The sequence below is a fragment of the Syngnathus floridae genome, chromosome 12 (assembly GCF_059516105.1).
Source record: "Syngnathus floridae isolate MCC-2025c chromosome 12, RoL_Sflo_1.0, whole genome shotgun sequence".
Lineage (NCBI taxonomy): Eukaryota > Metazoa > Chordata > Actinopteri > Syngnathiformes > Syngnathidae > Syngnathus > Syngnathus floridae.
This window is the reverse complement of record NC_142424.1, coordinates 5,912,987-5,918,669: the sequence shown is the minus strand read 5'-3', so window position 1 is coordinate 5,918,669 and position 5,683 is coordinate 5,912,987.

The following is a 5,683-nucleotide window of genomic DNA, read 5'->3' as shown; positions in this document are numbered from 1 at the left end:
TATGTCTGGCAACATATGCATTTCCATGTTCTTGAAGTGGGCTGTTGGAATGCGGCCCCCGAGGACTGGAGTTCGACACCCTTATGTTAAAGCAGGGGTGTCCAAGTCCAGTCCTCGAGGGCCGCATTCCTCCATGTTTTCCAAGTTTCCCTCGTTAAACACACCTGATTCAATGATCAGGCTCCTGCAGAACGTGAGGATGAACTGATCATTTAATCAGGTGTGTTTAACGAGGGAAACTTGGAAAGCATGTAGGAATGCGGCCCTCGAGGACTACTTGGACACCCCTGCCTTACACTGAGTGCCAAAAGTCCCACTGATCGTGAGCAGCAGGGGGCGGGGCCCCATTTCAACCCCTTACACTGAGTGCCAAGCAGGGAAGAAATGGGTACCATTGTTATAGTCACTGGTATGACTCGGCAGGGGTTTGAACCCACAACCTCCCAATCTCAGGGCGGACACTCTCCTCTGCGGCCACTGAGCTGGTAAACACTTGTATCGTAGTATAACACTTATAGTAGTTTTTAAATAACGTGTATACCTATGTACGCCCAAATATTGTTATCCAATAGATCTACTGCAATTTCACATTAGATTGCTGGTTTGAAATTTGCTTTTAATATTATTATTTTTAATAAACACTTGTATCGTACTATAACACCTATAGTCGTTTTTAAATATCGTGTATATATACGCTCCGTAAAACCATACAAGTTCCATGCATTGAGAGCAAGGCTTCCATAGGTTAGTGGTTACTGCTCTGGGCTTTCACCCCAGCGACCCAAGTTCGAATCTCAGTGGGATCCAAAAAATTTTAACAGACAGAATTTGCAACACAGGTGCTCGTGTAACCATAAAACCATACATGTCCCATGTATCGAGAGCAAGGCTTCCATAGGGTAGTGGTTAGTGCTCTGGGCTTTCACCCCAGCGACCCAGGTTCGAATCTCAGTGGGATCCAAAAAATTTTATCATAGAAAATTTGCAACACAGGTGCTCGTGTAACCATAACACCATACATGTCCCATGCATTGAGAGCAAGGCTTCCATAGGGTAGTGGTTAGTGATATGAGCTTTCACCCCAGCGACCCAGGTTCGAATCTCAGTGGAACCAAAACATTTTATCATAGATAATTTGCAACACAGTTGCTCGTGTAACCATCAAACCATACATGTTCCATGCATTGAGAGCAAGGCTTCCATAGGGTAGTGGTTAGTGCTCTGGGCTTTCACCCCAGCGACCCAGGTTCGAATCTCAGAGCTAGTGTTAGGGTTTGAGCTAGGGTTAGGGTTAGAGCTTGGGTTAGAGTTAGAGCTAGGGTTAGGGTTAGATGCTAGGGTTAAATGCTAGAGTTAGGGCTAGAGCACTGGTTAGAGCTAGAGCGAGTGTTAGGTTTAGAGCTAGGCTTAAGGTTAGAGTTAGTGCTAGGCTTAGGGTTAGTGGTTGGGTTAGAGTTAGAGCTAGGGTTAGAGTTAGTGCGAGGGTTAAGGTTAGAGGTAGGGTTAGGGTTTGAGCTAGGGTTAGGGTTAGAGTTAGTGCGAGGGTTAGGGTTAGAGCTAGGCTTAGGGTTAGAGTTAGAGCGAGGGTTAGAGCTAAGGCTAGGGCTAGGGTTAGGGTTAGACTTAGAGTGAGGGTTACAGTTAGAGCTAGGGTTAGGGTTAGCGGTAGGGTTAGAGTTAGAGCTAGGGTTAGAGTTAGTGCGAGGGTTAGGGTTTGAGCTAGGGCTAGGGTTAGCGGTAAGGTTAGGGTTAGAGTTAGTGCGAGGGTTAGGGTTAGAGCTAGGCTTAGGGTTAGAGTTAGAGCGAGGGTTAGAGCTAAGGTTAGGGCTAGGGTTAGGGTTAGAGTTAGAGTGAGGGTTACAGTTAGAGCTAGGGTTAGCGGTAGGGTTAGGGTTAGAGTTAGAGCTAGGGTTAGAGTTAGTGCGAGGGTTAGGGTTAGGGTTAGGGTTTGAGCTAGGGCTAGGGTTAGCGGTAGGGTTAGAGTTAGAGCTAGGCTTAGGGCTAGTGCTAGGCTTAGGGTTAGAGCTTGAGTTAGAGCGAGGGTTAGGGTTAGGGTGGGGGTTAGGGTTGAGGTTAGAGCTAGGGTTAGGGTTAGAGCTTGGTTTAGGGTTAGAGCTAGGGTTAGCGGTAGGGTTAGGGTTAGAGTTAGAGCTAGGGTTAGAGTTAGTGCGAGGGTTAGGGTTAGAGCTAGGGTTAGCGGTAGGGTTAGGGTTAGAGTTAGTGCGAGGGTTAGGGTTAGAGTTAGGGCTAAGGTTAGGGCTAGGGTTAGGGTTAGAATTAGAGTGAGGGTTACAGTTAGAGCTAGGGTTAGGGTTAGCGGTAGGGTTAGGGTTAGAGTTAGAGCTAGGGTTAGAGTTAGAGCTAGGGTTAGGGTTTGAGCTAGGGCTAGGGTTAGAGTTAGTGCGAGGGTTAGGGTTAGAGCTAGGCTTAGGGTTAGAGTTAGAGCGAGGGTTAGAGTTAGAGCGAGGGTTAGAGCTAGGGTTTGGGTTAGAGCTAGGGTTAGGGTTTGAGCTAGGGCTAGGGTTAGCGGTAGGGTTAGAGTTAGTGCGAGGGTTAGGGTTAGAGCTAGGCTTAGGGTTAGAGTTAGAGCGAGGGTTAGAGTTAGAGCGAGGGTTAGAGCTAGGGTTTGGGTTAGAGCTAGGGTTAGAATTAGAGTGAGGGTTAGGGTTAGAGCTAGGCTTAGGGCTAGGGTTAGAGTTAGTGCGCGGGTTAGGGTAAGAGTTAGGGTTAGGGTTAGGGTTAGAGCTAGGGTTAGAGCTCGTTTTTTTTTTTTTTTTCAAAAAAAAAGTACCATACACGGTAGTTTTTTTTTTAAACTACCATTTAATGGTAGTTTTTTTTTAAACTACCATACATGGTAGTTTTTTTTTTAAACTACCATTTAATGGTAGTTTTTTTTAAACTACCATGTGTGGTAATTTTTTTTTTTTTTTTTTTCAAAATAAAAAAACTACCATACACGGTAGGTTTTTTTTTTTTAAACTACCATTTAATGGTAGTTTTTAAAAAAACTACCGTGTATGGTAGTTTTTTTTTTTTTTTTTTGCCCTCAAAAAAAAAAAAAAGGTAGTTTAGTAGTTTAAAAAAAAACTACCATTAAATGGTAGTTTAAAAAAAAACTACCGTGTATGGTAGTTTTTTTTTATTTGGAAAAAAAAAAACTACCATACATTGTAGTTTAAAAAAAAACTACCATTAAATGGTAGTTTAAAAAAAAACTACCGTGTATGGTAGTTTTTTTTTAATTTGGAAAAAAAAAAAACTACCATACATGGTAGTTTAAAAAAAAACTACCATTAAATGGTAGTTTAAAAAAAAACTACCGTGTATGTTTTTTATTTGGGAAAAAAAAAAAAAAAAAAAAAAAAAACTAGCATACAAAAAAAAAACTACCATACATGGTAGTTTAAAAAAAAACTACCATTAAATGGTAGTTTAAAAAAAAAACTACCATGTATGGTAGTTTTGAAAAAAAAAAACGAGCTCTAACCCTAGCCCTAACCCTAGCTCTAACCCTAACCCTCGCACTAACTCTAAACCTAGCCCTAACCCTAGCTCTAACCGTAACCCTCACTCTAATTCTAACCCTAACCCTAGCTCTAACCCTAACCCTAGCTCTAACCCTCACTCTAACCCTAAGCCTAGCTCTAACCCTAACCCTCGCACTAACTCTAACCCTACCGCTAACCCTAGCTCTAACCGTAACCCTCACTCTAATTCTAACCCTAACCCTAGCTCTAACCCTAACCCTAGCTCTAACCCTCGCTCTAACTCTAACCCTAAGCCTAGCTCTGACCCTAACCCTCGCACTAACTCTAACCCTACCGCTAACCCTAGCCCTAGCTCAAACCCTAACCCTAGCTCTAACCCTAGCTCTAACCCTAACCCTCGCACTAACTCTAACCCTAGCTCTAACCCTAACCCTACCGCTAACCCTAGCTCTAACTGTAACCCTCACTCTAATTCTAACCCTAACCCTAGCCCTCACCCTAACCCTAGCTCTAACCCTCGCTCTAACTCTAACCTTAAGCCTAGCACTAACCCTAACCCTCGCACTAACTCTAACCCTAACCCTACCGCTAACCCTAGCCCTAGCTCAAACCCTAGCTCTAACCCTAACCCTCGCACTAACTCTAACCCTAGCTCTAACTCTAACCCTGACCCTACCGCTAACCCTAGCTCTAACCCTAGCTCTAACCCCAACCCTAACCCTCGCTCTAACTCAAGCTCTAACTCTAAGCCTAGCACTAATCCTAAGCCTAATACTAACTCTAACCCATGCCTAACCCTAGGTCTAACCCTAACCCTACCTCTAACCCTAGCCCTTGCACTAACTCTAACCCTAACTCTCGCTCTAACCCTAAGACTCGCTCTAGCTCTAACCCGTGCTCTAGCCCTAACTTTAGCATCTAACCCTAACCCTAGCTCAAACCCTAACACTAGCTCTGAGATTCGAACCTGGGTCGCTGGGGTGAAAGCCCAGAGCACTAACCACTACCCTATGGAAGCCTTGCTCTCAATGCATGGAACATGTATGGTTTGATGGTTACACGAGCAACTGTGTTGCAAATTTTCTATGATAAAATTTTTTGGATCCCACTGAGATTCGAACCTGGGTCGCTGGGGTGAAAGCCCAGAGCACTAACCACTACCCTATGGAAGCCTTGCTCTCAATGCATGGAACATGTATGGTTTTATGGTTACACGAGCAACTGTGTTGCAAATTTTCTATGATAAAATTTTTTGGGTTCAACTGAGATTCGAACCTGGGTCGCTGGGGTGAAAGCTCATATCACTAACCACTACCCTATGGAAGCCTTGCTCTCAATGCATGGGACATGTATGGTTTTATGGTTACACGGGCACCTGTGTTGCAAATTTTCTATGATAAAATTTTTGGATCCCACTGAGATTCGAACCTGGGTCGCTGGGGTGAAAGCCCAGAGCACTAACCACTACCCTATGGAAGCCTTGCTCTCACTGCATGGAACATGTATGGTTTTATGGTTACACGAGCAACTGTGTTGCAAATTTTCTATGATAAAATTTTTTGGGTTCAACTGAGATTCGAACCTGTGTCGCTGGGGTGAAAGCTCATATCACTAACCACTACCCTATGGAAGCCTTGCTCTCAATGCACGGGACATGTATGGTTTTATGGTTACACGAGCACCTGTGTTGCAAATTTTCTATGATAAAATTTTTGGATCCCACTGAGATTCGAACCTGGGTTGCTGGGGTGAAAGCCCAGAGCACTAACCACTACCCTATGGAAGCCTTGCTCTCAATACATGGGACATGTATGGTTTTATGGTTACACGAGCACCTGTGTTGCAAATTTTGTCTGTTAAAATTTTTTTGGATCCCACTGAGATTCGAACCTGGGTCACTGGGGTGAAAGCCCAGAGCACTAACCACTACCCTATGGAAACCTTGCTCTCAATACATGGGACATGTATGGTTTTATGGTTACACGAGCACCTGTGTTGCAAATTTTGTCTGTTAAAATTTTTTGGATCCCACTGAGATTCGAACCTGGGTCACTGGGGTGATAGCCCAGAGCAGTAACCACTACCCTATGGAAGCGTTGCTCTCTGTGCATGGGACATGTATGGTTTTATGGTTACACGTGCAACTGTGTTGCAAATTTTCAATGATAAAATTTTTGGGCTCCCACTGAAAT